Below are 14,725 nucleotides of genomic sequence, written 5' to 3' on the forward strand. Positions count from 1 at the left end.
TTAAAATGATTACCTGCACTTAATAAGCTTTTTTTCCAATTAATACTGTAGGATTTGTCCTAACATTATCCTAAGAGGGACATTTCCACAAACAAGACCAGGCACCATAACACTTTAGACTTGAGTTCCCCATAAACAAATAACAGCCAAAGATTGTCATAGGACTTTTGGTCCTTGTTTTTCTTAAAGAATTAGTTGGGAGAAACTATAGATTGTCAAGTACTTAGAAAATTTAGAGAGCATGGAACCTAAGCACCGAAAATTATGATTTAATCTGGAGAAAGACATGCAACTCAAAAGCTCAAGCTTAGAAAGGAGAGAGTTATGATCCCATTTCCTTGCTAGAGCTCAAGAGGTTAGAACAATTAGTTGGGGACCCTTAACTTTGGTCTCAAGTGAAGAACGAAGGTTCCCCAAACAAAACTCTAACCAGCTTGACAGAGTTTGGGCTTGAGTATGGGGATTAAGTTAGGAAACTCGAGTAACTAGGGTGGAATGGTTAGGCTAGTGATGTGAGAGCTAGTGGGGACTCTGTGGGACAAGGGCTATACACCTATTAGACTTTAGTCTATAGTATGGGGATGGGCCGCTAAGGCTATCAGAATGGGAAGGCTAATAATGAAATGGATGGAAAGTAAAACCAAAGGAGAATACCTTTGCCAAAGGGATCTTCTCCTAGGGTGGATAGCATGGTGGACAACTCGAGTGAACAGTAGAACCAAGGACTTGTGCCTTGGCCAAGGACCATCCTCCTTGGGGGAGCATTTGAACTGCTGAGACTCCGTATGCCGATAGACACCCTAAATTTGGGGGGATGTCATGGGGTGGCCAAAGCCAATAGGTTAGCCATAGATAGAAAAGAGAATAAATTGATTGATAATTACAAGGCTTATGGAACTTACTATTTTTAGACTAGAGCTACTTCCACAGTTTCTCTTATGTGGGATTAAAAATTGGACGTCCTCCTTGGGCACCAAGCAAGTTCTAGATGCCTCTAGATTCTTTGCTGAGTTGGTGCCCCTTCTAGAAAGTTCTTGTCAACATTTCTGGCCTTGGATGAGTCGGCACCCCCTTCTAGAGCTTTCTTTGGACATTCTAATCCCTTTTTGGCTGTGTTCAACTCTAGTGCTTTACCTCATACATACTACAGTAAAGGAAGAGCAAGAGTAACAAAGGAGGAGAAGAGAAGAGAAGAGGAAAGAAGGAAAAGGAGAGCTCCCCCTTAGGGCCTACACAAGTCCTTTACTTATTTGATTTATAATAAAATAAATTATCATAATTACAATTCTACCCTTGGGCTACAACTAATGAGGAGAACTGAATAATCAAAGGTAAATACATGGCTACTTGTAACACTCCCTCTCAAGCTGGTGCAAAGACATCAAAAACACCTAGCTTGAAACACAAATACTGAAGTGAGCCCATAGCAACAGCTTTGCTAAAAATATCTACGAGCTGACTCTTGGAAGGAACATAATGCATGCTAATAACTCTAGTTCTGAACTTCTCCTCTATGAAATGATAGCCAATCTCAATATGCTTGGTTTTCTCATGAAATACTAGATTCGTAGCAATGTGAATAGCAACTTCATTATCACAATGAAGTGGCATAGGAACTTCCACTAAGAAACCCAATTCTGTGAGGAGAGACTTAAGCCATAACATTTCACTTACTACTTGCACCATGGCTTGCTATTCAGCCTCTGCACTTGACCTTGCTACCATACTTTGCTTCCTGTTGTGCCGTTTCACTAGATTTCCACCAACCATTGTACAAAAACCTGGAGTGGATTTCCCACATCATGAGAACCTACCCAATTTGCATTTGAAAATACTTCGACATTTAGGTGTCCATGTTTTTTAGGGTTTAGGGTTTAGACTTTTCTTTAAATACCTCAAAATCCTCTTGAGTGCCTGCCAATGAGAGAGTTGTGTTTTGTGCATAAACTCACCAATACCGCTTATTGCAAATGAGATATCCGGTCTAGAAACTGTCAAATAGATTAATTTTCTTACTAATCTTCGAAGTTGTCCAACATCTACCTCATTATGAGACCCTGCACACAACTTTACATTTAGGTCCATCGAGTTGTCAAGAGGTTTATAACCAAGCATTTCAGTTTCTTCAAATAAATCTAAAACATATTTTCTTTGAGATTGTATCACTTCAACTCTAAGAAAATACTTCAATATTCAAATCTTTTGTTTGAAAATATTTAAATAGCCCCTCCTTTGCTTGTTTAAAATAATTATGATTCATTTTTTTGAAAGATGTCACCTCCCTTAAATTTGATCATTCTATTACTTCTGAGTAAAGCACCCTCCTAAAGGAAGGTAAACAGGAGTTAATGGTAGGCACAATAGAAAGGCAGTTGGAAGCAGGCAATAGAGAGGTGAGATGGGCTTAGATGCAAGCATGCTCAGCCTCAATATGCACATTAGAGAAGGGGGAGTAAGGGGGGGGGAGGTCAAATGGCTAGCTTCCCTCCTTTCTGTTTTAAGTGTTGGGCACAGTCGCTTGAGTCTAGTTCTTGAGCAAGGAATCACTTTCAGTGATAGAATTTCTCTTTAGCAATCAGCCATCAGACCTCTGTAAGCTGTCAAATATAGATTGAAGAGGCAGCAAGCAATGGGAATCAAACATCCTATCGCTCCAACACATTTATAAGCTAACCCTCTTGTTTTGCTAGATTATAGGACTGAAATGGTAGGGATTTTTTCTTCGGAGGAGACTCTATATCCACTTCCAAACCATAAAAAGATTCTCCAGTTGCATATATGTTTCCATTATCGAGAGCATACCACCGGTCTGGGGATCACCATTAGCATTAGCGCAGGCACCGGGTTGCAGGAGCAGAGGAGTAAAAGGTATAGACGGCAGGAAAAGCATCAAAGGCAAACTGGGTCCGTACCCGAGTATGTTAGACAGTTTCGGTCATTGATGCTGGAGATTGGGAACACGGAAGAAGAATAGAAGGTGTTTAGGTTTGAGACGGGAGAAATTAAACTAAAGTGCTAATATAAGGTCTTAAAGAGCCTTTTGTGCTAGGCGAGGGTTGGTGTGGCCATGCGGGCCATTACTTGTTGGGTGGGAACAGTAACTAGGAAGGCGATCTGAGGCGGCAGGAGGTCTTAAAGTTTTTGCACTATCCCTCATTACCGTGGGAGGATCATAAGCAGAAGTGGCATCGCTAAGCAACATTAAGGATGAAGCAAGTTTAGCTGGAAGCAAGCCAACGTTCACCCCAATTCGTCCCAAGTCTGCCTCACTTGCTTTCTGAACTCTTTATTGAGAAACCCATTGTTTATTTAAACATTTAAGGGCACCTTGTAGGTCCATTAAAGCAGCAAGACACTTTTCTTTCTTATGAGAAGGAGGCCTTCTATTCTCAGTCGCCAAAGCCCTGCTACATAACTACAAATGCGAGGGAGTGAGACTATCTATCTTCTATAAAGAAGAAAGACAATCAGAACAAGAAGAACCTAGAGAATGACCTCCTAATTGATTAAGACATTCCGACCCATTCAAGGGCACCAACACCTGTAACCCACCATCCTTCATATTCTTTGGAAATTCATTCCCCTTCCCCACCCTTTTGGAATCGCTTCCAGTGCCTCGAACTCCCTAATTCGGATTCCCCAATCAGTATGTATGTCACCTTCGGAATGCACATGCACCCAACGAAAGCCATCTCTCATGCATTGATAATCTTGTCCTTCTTTCATTTCACTCTAAACATGTAATAGGTCGGACTTCTCAATGTTAAACTGATTTTATAACCAATCCTTCTCATCCATCAAGACATCTTTATCTATGATGATATGGAACTTCCCTTCCAAGCCCAATAGCAGATAAAGGTAGCACTTCAGGGTAATTACCCCCTTCCCACTCTTCGTTCATTTTCTTCATCACCCAGATCTTGTTATGAGTTCTCATTCTGTACCTTCCCCATAATCTCAGGGTTTAAGCTTAAGACTTTGGAATCACTTCCCCATCATACTCTCCCCCCTTCTAACCCCACCCTAGTCCTCCCTCCGCTGCTGCTGCCTTCTCTCCCACCCCCTTCTTAGTTGAAAATTTTCATTCATTCATAACTCTACTCCGCCTTTTCAAGCTATGTGCCAATCTGCTAATCAAGTAAGAAAAAAGGTTCTTAGCCATGGTATCAGCTTTGGCCTTCCATCCATTGACATACCTGCTTCCCAATACCAGATGTATTTTTTTTTTTTTAAATAGTGATGAGTTATATTAAAAAGCACAATAGAGCAAGATTACAAGGAGGGGGAACCATCCCAAACAATGAGAGAGTGCTGGGAGGTTCCAAATTTAGCTAGCCCATCAGCCACAGAATTGATTGACCAAGGAATGTGATTCCAAGTACAAGAAATAGAAGATACAATATCTACAATAGAAGAAGTAATTGGCCAATGCCGTCAAGGGGGAGAAGCTGAATTAGAGCACCAGCTTATGACCACTTTAGAGTCTCCTTCAATCAGCAGCTTCCTTTGAAGTCTGTCTTTGAAAATATTCAACCCAAGACGAAGAGCATTCACCTCCGCAGTGGTAGAATCTGCAATGCCCATAGGCCCAACATAGGAGAAGATGGTCTCTCCACTATGATGTCTGAAAACCCCCCTGCACCAGCCGGTTCTAGGCATCCCAAAGCACTACCGTCGAAATTCAACTTAATGCAATTGTTAAATTGGGTCTAAGACCCATCCCAAAATGACTAGCCAACTTAGGAAACCTCTTTCCTAACTAATAAACTCAAGATCTTTGTACTCATTAATCCATGTGGGACTATTTCTTAACACTCCCCCTCACGTGTATGCCCTCTTTTGTGGCTCTACAAGTGGATAGTTTTAGGTGTAGGCCCTCTTTTGTGGCTCTACAAGTGGATACTTTAGGTGTAGGTCCTCTTTTTGTGGCTCTACAAGTGGATAATTTAGGTGTAATCCCTCTTTTTGTGGCTCTACAAGTAGATAGTTTAGGTGTAGGTCCTCTTTTGTGGCTCTACAAGTGGATAGTTTAGGTGTAGGCCCACATATGAGTACCTACTCTGATATCATGTTAAATTGGGTCCAAGGCCTTATCCTAAAGTGACTAGCCATTTTGGGATGGGCCTTGGACCCAACTTAACATGGTATTAGAGCAATCACTCAGTATATGGGCATTCCACCCAAATTATCCACGTACCACACGTGAGGGCCACCACCCAAAATTATCCACGTGCCTACACGTGAGGGGGAGTGTTAAGGAATAGTCTCACATGGATTAGTGAGATAAAAGATCTTGAATTTATCAATTAGGAAAGAGGTTTCTTAAGTTGGCTAGTCAGTTTGGGATGGGCCTTGGACCCAATTTAACAGCAATCTCTGGGGTGAAACTCTCAATTGGCCATGATCGGAGTCCTCTGGGGGCCTGCCATGTGGACCAGAAGACACCAATTCCATCGAAAGGAAACACTAGCCTGAGGAGCAAATTCCTTCCTAGTGTGGAGCCAGTTGGAAACCATACCCACAGTGCAAGAGACTGTACTATCCCAATTACTGAAAGTCTCCAAGCGAAGTTTGCCTTGTGGTCTGGCTGACTAAGGACAACTTCCCTGATGTGGGAATAGACTAAAGCAACTGTGAATGTACCAATGATACTAGGCTTCCAAATCAGCTTATCTAACACTCGCTCCCGAAGGATGGTACCACTGAGACTGGAAAGAAGCAAGTAGAAGGCTACAACTTCATCATCATTCAAGCTTCGGCAGAAGAGAAGACTCCAAGATTCGGCTACCGAGCATGAAAGGTCCATAGCAATCCTATACAGTCCTGAGTATACCTCAGAGAGGGGGCAGGGACAGCACCACTCGTCGGTCCAAAATAAAAGAGTCCTCACATTTCCTGGGTAGAAGGAGGTCGAGGCCTTGAAGGTTGGAAGCAGCTTATAAACGGATTTCCAAATCAAGGATAGACAGCAAGGAGCACCTCCCTCTCTCCACCAATGCCCTAGAATCTGAAGATAGTAGCACACCATATTTCTCTACAAATTTCTATGGTTAAGGTTCCAAATCCACTTAAGCAGGAGGGCATTATTCATATCCTTTGTAGGTCGAATGCCCAGCCCATCCCTATCATGAGGCATACAAATTTCCTTCCAACTGACCAAATGATATCTGAATGTGTCTTCTGAACCTCCATAGGAAGCGACGGCAAAAAGCATCTATCTTTGAGTACACAACGGTTGGACACTTAATAAAAGATAGGAGATACTTTAGCAGGCCAGCCAAGCAAGACTTTACCAAAGTGAGTCTACCTGCTGTGGATAGGAGCTTGCCCCGCCAATTTGCAAGACGCTTCTCAAATTTCTCAATAAGGGTCCCCCAAAGCCTAGTCGTGGGACGAGAATCAAAGAGGGGGAGACCCAAATATGTAGCTGGCGTATTCTCCAAAGAGCATCCCAGGAAATCAACCATATCTCTGAGCTTAGCTCCATCTATATAATATCCCAGAAGAGTGGATTTCCTCCAATTAATATTCTGACCCAAAGCCAATTCGAATAGACCAAGAACAACTCTCAACTTCTTGATTTGATCCATGGTGCCCACGCCGAAGCAAATAGTGTCAACCGCAAACTGAAGAATCGGTATGTCAAAAGCCGCAATATCCGCTGTGGGGAGAAGCCAACCCAAACCCTTGGCCGAATAAATAAAAAAGGAGAGATATTCCGCCACCACATTAAAAAGTAAAGGGGACAAGGGGTCCCCCTGACGAATGCCTCAAGTGCCTTTACACATTGCACCATTCAGAAGCACCAAGTAGTTGGCCGAGAAGATGCAGCTTTGAATCCAAAATCTCCACTTAGCACCAAAGCCCATTCTTTCCAAAAGAATATCAAGAAGCTTCAGTACCATGTATATTTAACACCTTTATCATGCTAGACAAGCTCTCCTTTTTATTTTCTATACATTTTCCATTCGTTGTACATTCTATTAAGTGTTAGGCCAATCAATCACAACAATTGACATTGACACAACCATGAGTGTCAAGTCCTCCCATGAAGCCCTTTCACTTCGTTGCTTTGAATCTATGCATGGAAGCATCCACCAGAAGAAAAGGAATAAGTCTCATTCTACCCCTTGGGCCATTCCACATCACCCATTCCAATCATCTTTTTAACGAGAAACTTGAGCCCTGGGATTAGAGGAAGCAAATGTTCACCCTCTTACCCATTCTCATGGTCATTCTTTCAAGAAGCAAGCACCCTGAGTTAAGGGATAGATCGAACCAGTCCAACTGCACACAAAGGCAACCATTCATTTGCCCTCATTTCACAAATTGAGAAAAGCTTAGGCAGCATTTAGCTAGGCCTTCTTTTGCAAAGGCGGCCTTCGATTTTGGGGGCGAACATACGCCAACCATAATTACCACCCAGACGACGTTGTGAAAGCTATAGTTTCCAAATAAAGCCGATTTATGTAGCACACCAAGCATGCCCAGGAAGGACGGTGGGAAAGAGGAATGGAGTGGGTGGAGGGAAAAGGCAGAAAAGTGGTTTAACGCAGATTGTTGCCAGTTGTTGCAGCTGGCAGTGATTGTTTAATGATTGATGCTATTGCAGCTATTGCTAGTCGTGATTGTTGTTATTATGGTTGTTGCCCAAGGCCCATCCCAAAATGACTAGCCAACTTAGGAAGCCTCTTTCCTAACTAATAAACTCAAAATCTTTGTACTCACTAATCCATGTGGGACTACTTCTTAACACTCCCCGTCACTTGTAGGCCCTCTTTTGTGGCTCTACAAGTGGATAATTTAGGTGTAGGCCCTCTTTTGTGGCCTTACAAGTAGATAATTTAGGTGTAGACCCTCTTTTGTGGCTCTACAAGTGGATAATTTAGGTGTAGGCCCTCTTTTGTGGCTCTACAAGTGGATAATTTAGGTGTAGGCCCTCTTTTGTGGCTCTACAAGTGGATATAGGTGTAGGCCCATATTTGAGTACCTACTCTGATACCATGTGAAGTTGGGTCCAAGGCGCATCCCACAATGACTAGCCAACTTAGGAAGCCTCTTTCTCAACTAATAAACTCAAGATCTTTGTACTCACTAATCCATGTGGGACTATTCCTTAACATGGTTGTTGCTAGTTGGATAGTGAGAATGAATTTTTTCTTCGCAATCATCACATAAACAGAGATTTCACGTCGATAGCGTTATAAACACCATGTTTTCGCATAAAGCGCATATAACAGCGCTAAATCAACCCTAAGCAACAATGCACCAACAGGAATTTAGAAAGCAGACTTCCTTCCCCACCCCCTGGGTCTTTTGTTGAACCACCAATGTCAAATAATGCAGCGGAGACAGATGCAATATGAGTGGTCTTTCTCCCTGTGATTCTTTCGCAGTTTTGAGCTTGTGTGATTCGCCCTAACTGATCGATCAATGCACTCCAAGCCCACCCACCGCCCTCCCTTAATTGAAATCTACTGATAGACTGGCTAACCCAAGACCAGTATCTAACGATGATATGTTCGAATAACGTGCTATCATACCACCCAACCTTTGATTTCCTTGCCTCTTACGTCAGGCTCACTTATCTGCTCGCTCGCTGACCTTTTGAAGTTGTTGCTTTCAATTCTTCGTGTATCAACGAAAACTCTTTTGCTTCAACTTTTTGTTTGGCATGCACACTACAAGCCTTGTCTATGTCTGCAGTGCTAGGAGCTTCCTTTATGCTATCGTGCTCCTTCGAGCGGCCTGACCTTCACTTTGCTGCTATAGCCAATGATCTTGTTTTCTGGGTAGGTATTCGCTTCTCCTTTTTTCTTTGTCCTCTTCCTGACCTCTCTAAGATCTTTGCATCTCTATCTCTAAATCGGAAGCTATAACTCAGCATCCGTTTTTGTTTTGCCTCATTTGTTCTGAACTCTGCTGATGTTAAGATATTCTCTCATACACTTCTGCTATAAGCTTTGCCATTCATGTTGTTTTCTTCCAAGGCGGTTTGCGATTTAACAATTCGTCCCTGCTCTGAAATTTCTGCTTCTTGTCTATCCTTCCAAATCGGAGACCAACTCCATTTGCAATGTCTTTATAATTCATCGAAGTGCCTTATTTTTTTACGGAATCGAATTTCCTTCCAAAGACCCTTCTATCCCACAATTTGTCTCCAGTACTGCTTGGCTGTAAGTGCTTGACTTGCCCCAAAATCATTCTTGATATACAGACCTCCTGCATCTCTTGATTGAATGACTTCTTCCCATTTCACCAAGGAGAATTTCCTCCGTGGCCCCGACTCCCCTCCCCCCATAGTCATTTCCTAATCATCTTATTTCATTCTTGTGAACTAAGGGAATCACTAGCAGGGAAGCTCTATAGACTGGCATGTTAGAGTCGAATTTTTTAACTTGACCCTTCCTGCAAAGGAAAACCATCTATCTGTTGGACTCTGATCATCTTATTTTAAGAAACCTAATCTTTTTTCTTGATCTCAAAATAAAGGGATGGGGACTCCAAGGGGCTGAATCGGTTCCTTAAGAGTACAAAACTAGCTTGTCAAACCCCTCTTCATGGAAGGATAAAACCTTGCTCTTTCTTTCTTTTTTACTGCTTTACAAAAAAGGTTTTTTATAGCCTAAAGAACCTAGCCTCAGACTTACTCACTTCCCCCAAAAATGACGCCATCCATGTACTGTCCATGGTTAATTGCTTAAACATTTGGGGCAAGTTTAACACCCGTTGATTGGCCTAGGCTTATTCCCTAGCTCAGATACTTGCTAATAGAATCTGCAATGAGAATGAACAAGTAGGAGACAGTGGGCATCCTTGCAAGTGTCCACGACTTGCCTTGAAGAAAGATGATATTTTTTCGTTGACAGGGCAATCCAAGGCCCGTTGATACATGCTTTGATCCAGTCTACCATTTCCAGGGAGAAACTAAATTTGAGGAGATTGTAGAATAAGAACGTGTGGTTCAAACAATCATAGGCATTGCCATGCCAAGTTGAACCAGTCTCTCTGTCTCCCAATGGAGGCTAAGTGGACAGCTTCAAAAAGCTGGAGCAAAGATTTGTCTCCCAAATGAATGCTGCTTGTCCATGATGCTCTGGAGTCTCTCGGCAATCCTTTTGGCTGATAAAAGTTTATTACACAAAGAAATTGGCCTGAATCTAGATAGTTTGGGACTTACCTCTTTTGGGATGAAAGTGAGGAAAGTACTATTGGCCCCTCATTTGACCAGTTTTCCTAATACTCTCCACCTGAGTATGCAGATCAGCTTTGATTAGTTGTCAGAGTTCCTGAAAAAGATTGGGAAACCAGAGCTGAAGGCCTTTTCTAGCTATGAATCTTTTTGAAAAACATAATATGCCTATTTGATGATGGAGTTGACATTCATCAAGATAGAGTTTGCTTGCTAGTGTCACCTTCCTTTGTTATAGGTCTCTCTTAGCTTAACATAGTCTTTCGTCTCAGCTGGGAGTGGAGAGTGTAATCGTCCTCTTTTTTTATTTTAGAAATTCGCATGAAACAATTTCGAACATTTGTCTCCCTCGATTTTTTCTGAGTTTCTCTTACAATCTCTTGAGGCTTTCTAATTTATAAATACACTTCGTTTCTTTCTCTATCCATAGTCTGCTTTTGATTTTCTTTTCTATTTCAATGCCACTCTTCTTTTTCTGACGTTAATGGTGTGATTGCTCTTCATCCATACCTTCAATTTGGATTTGAGAATACTTTGATGTCTTTGACGTAAAAAATTTTACCAAACAAGCAACGGCCCGCATGGCCGCGCCAACCCTCTCCTAGCACAAAATCTCTGTAAGACCTTGCGTTAGCGAAGCCGTTTGATTGATCTCTACATGTCGGGTGAATAACACAATTTCATTCTAATCTGAACGAGATGGAATAGGAACAAGGGTAGGAGACTGATTAATCGGAGTAGAAGTCAAATATAGAATTAGGAAGAATCACTTTTTGTTTGATTTTGACAAAAGACAACTCCTCAATTACTAGCATACGATAAATTCTGTCCAGAATTCAATCTCTTACTCTCCTTATCTTTGTCCAGGTGAAAAATCCACTTGATGGACACCAGAAAGAAGAGACTTTCCAAGAAAGATTAGATAGATGTTGTACAAGCAATTTTTAAATGGGTTTGCCACTCTTTCAACTAGAAATAGTATGTCTAACCAAGCAAGAAAACAGCACAGCGCCAGATGAGCTTTGCTCAAAAGGCAATCTGCATATGTCGAAAAAAAGAAAGAGAATGTCAAACGCTCTACGGTTTTCACACATCGAGCTTGTCTCAACACTCCAGCTAGAAAAGGCCTAAAATGGGGTTAGGCCACCTATGTGCAGCCTCAAAAGTGTGGATTGACAACTGCTTATAGTCATAGTCTGTTAGTCTCTGTAGTTGGTATTCCTACACGCACGCATCCACTAGAATGCCTTCGCAGATTCAAGACGAAGCCAAACTGAGACGAGATGGAGATAAGCAGACTTGAACTACTGACATCTATCACAGGGTAAACCATTGCCTCTCGAGCCTCCCCAACTGATTCTATTACAGAGCCAACGGTAGAAAAATAAAGACCAGAAATTAGGAGTTAACTGACTCAAGAAATTAAGAGAGTTGGCATTGAGATAGTTTGGAATTGCTATTTTTGGGAAAGGAGAGTTAACAAAGAATTGGAAAGCTTGAGTACTTGGGAGTTTCTATTTTTAGAAGTTAAGTTGACTCCTAAGTTTAGAAGTTGGTGTCTAAGTTAGCTTAGGATTAGTTAGTTCTTGTTTCCCATTCAAACTCTTTGTAATCCATTATAAATGAAAGCAAATTGGATGATGGGAGTACTTGGACAATCCTTATTCTCCTCCTAAATTCTCTCCTCTCTCTCAATGTGTTTCTCCCTTACCCTAAGCTTTCTCACCTCTCTTAATGTTTTTCTAATGTGCCTTTCCCCTTCTTCCTCTTCTCTCTTTACGTTCCTCACCCCTTCTTTTCTTCCCTCTTCCTAGCCAAGCTTGACGAAAGCCTTGATTCTTGACTATTAATTTTTGGGTCATAACAACAAGAGATCCACAATTGGGTACTACAACTTTGTAGGAGGTAATCTAGTAACATGAAGTAAAAAGCATAACATATTGGCCCTTTCGAGTGTTGAAGCTGAATATAAAGCTATGGCACACACAACTTTTGAGTTGTTGTGGCTGAAATCTATCATAGCTGAATTTAGATTTGAAATTAAAGAACCTATGGCTATGGGTGTAATAATCATGTTTTTCATGAGCACCACGAAGCACATAGTGGTCGATTGCCACTTCCACACAAATATAGTTATGAGAGGGAAGCTTTGTACTCAATATGTTCGGTCAGTAGACCAACCCAGATATTTATCTACTAAAACATTAAACAAACAAGAGTTTGGGTTTTTTCATAACAAGCAGGGCAAACTAGATATCTATTGCACAGTTTGAGTGTTGAATAATATGTTGTGTAATGAGTATTTTGGTTATTGTACTCATGGTTAGTTGCCTCATTTAGCTTCCCTCTCACTTAGGCTCAATAAAAGAGTGTTAGAAGTACTTATGTTATTTTCTGTATTTTGAATTATAATAGATAAGACATTTGCGAGAACCAGAATTGTCTCACACCATACTCTCATGTATTTCTTTCTTATAAATCTTCTTTCTACCCTTCCATCTCTCCTATTTTACAGTATCAAACCACCAGACCAGACTAGTCATGGTTCACAAGACCTTTAACTTTTCAGAACACCAAAGCAAATGAAGCACTTACAATCGTCAAAATGACTAAGAGAAAATACTTATGAAAAGGATAACGTTAAATGGTTCTGTTGTCTCAAGATTTTCAGAAAAGGTCCCTAAATGTGATTTTTGGAAGATGGGCCCAAGCCCACACGACCAAGGAAGGCCGACATATCTAAGTGTGTTGGAAGATGGGCTCAAGCCCATAAGACCAAGGAAGGCCCACACATCCAAGAGATGTAGAAGATGGGCTCCAGGCCTATAGACCAAAGAGAAGGCCCCAGGCCCATACAATGATGGCATGATGAGTCCTACACAATAAGAAGTCTTACAGAGCCAAAATTATTATGGAATCAGGTCTCAAAGAAAAGTTTCCGTTTAAAGGTGTTTTAGTTATGTTAGTCTTTTATTTATGTTGAGTTATTTAAGTAAGCTAGGATTTATCTTTAAGTATTAGAGTTTGGATGTAATTGGGACAAGGGTAGTTTAATTGTAATTGGACTCTACTACTTTCCTCTATTATAAATAGGGATTCATGTACTCTAATTACATTAAGTTAATGAAACTTTTCTCTTTTCCATAAATTCAACATGGTATCAGAGCAGGTTCTGTGAGTTGACTCGGTCAACCCACAGAGATAATGTGATCCTTTTCTGATCTATTATCTCTAGCAGTTTAGGTTTGTATCTATCTTTTTTTTTTCTCTTTTCAGTCCCTATACCCATTGTTTGTTTTACGTTTTCACCTCTACACTGAGCTTTTAATATTGCATATTATATATTGACAGAGTTTTATTCTGAGAATCATCTTCTTCTCTATTTGGTTTACTATTGCTACTGCTGATTGATCACTCGTTACTATATCTCGGTGATCTTTTGGAAATTTTCTGCCGAGTTATCTGCCTAGCCATTATTCCCAACATTACGCATTGCCTTGCTCTACTTCATCTTGAAAATCATCCGAGATTGCCTATCTGGGATCTTTCTACTATCTTCGGAAGGCTTACTGTTGTTAATCCGGGAAGATTTTTGCTGCTTAATTTGGGTCCAGCTGTTTTTGACTCGTTGCCTACTCTGGTTTTTCGACATTGCCGAACGTTACTGCTTTCAGAAAATCATATCTTCACTGTTGTTTCTGTCTTGCTATCATTCCGAAATTATTTCGTTGGATTATTTCCTCTACCGAAAACTTCACAATTCACTGGACTCACGCTGGAATGTCACTCATCTCTAGAAAATTTCAGCCCGGATATCACTGTTATCTTACAAAGACACGTCTGCCCGGGATTTTCTGCCATACCATTCTGTCGAGGTTCTCTCGGAAAGTTTCCTGTCATGGTTGCCGTTTCTGGAAACTGTTCTCCCGCTCTGTTCGGTGTCGAGGAGGAAGACGACTCAGCTATGTTTTTGTTTTTGCTCGCTGGTAGGAGAGGTTTTTGTTTCTGACCCGAAGTCGCTCTCTAGTTTCCGTTGTTATTTCGTTGCTGCTTCTTCGGGATATTACTGTTGTTAATCCGGAAGATATCTCCTCTGCTGGTTTTCGGAAACTCCTCTCTCCACCAACTTGATTGCCAATTCGGGCGGACAAAGACGTTGGCCTTTCCATATCGAGTTCATCGCCAACTTTAGAGGAAGACGGAAGCTCTGTTCAGCCGCGGGAGGAAGTCGAAGGCACTATTGCCAAATTAAATTTTTCCTTAGGAAAAATGTAATGCAGCACTGGTTTAGCGCCGAACCCAACCAGGACCAGGCAGAGTTAACCCAGCGACGTTACCTACCTGAGCATGGCTTCTGATCTGCCGAGTTAACTCAGCTCAACCCAGTCCGGGTCAACTTAGTCGGATCAACCTGACTCAGCCCACTTATTTTCTGCCTCGGTTATACGGGTCCGGGTCACAAGGTTTATACCTATTTTCCTACAACTCGGCTATATTGGTCTAATATCTTACTTGGTTCGACTCGATTCTATT

The 14,725-nt window shown here is 41.5% G+C and overlaps 1 protein-coding gene across 2 annotated transcripts in view; it reads right to left on the reverse strand.

The window, feature by feature from the left end:
* LOC137943895 (kinesin-like protein KIN-UA) overlaps positions 1-14,725 on the reverse strand; it is a 63,306-nt gene that overhangs the window by 11,814 nt on the left and 36,767 nt on the right. The window lies entirely within an intron of this gene.

The sequence above is a fragment of the Aristolochia californica genome, unplaced genomic scaffold, assembly GCF_029961685.1.
Source record: "Aristolochia californica isolate CCGP_79_NKW_82.1479 unplaced genomic scaffold, dmAriCali1.0.hap1 SCAF_11, whole genome shotgun sequence".
Classification (NCBI taxonomy): domain Eukaryota; kingdom Viridiplantae; phylum Streptophyta; class Magnoliopsida; order Piperales; family Aristolochiaceae; genus Aristolochia; species Aristolochia californica.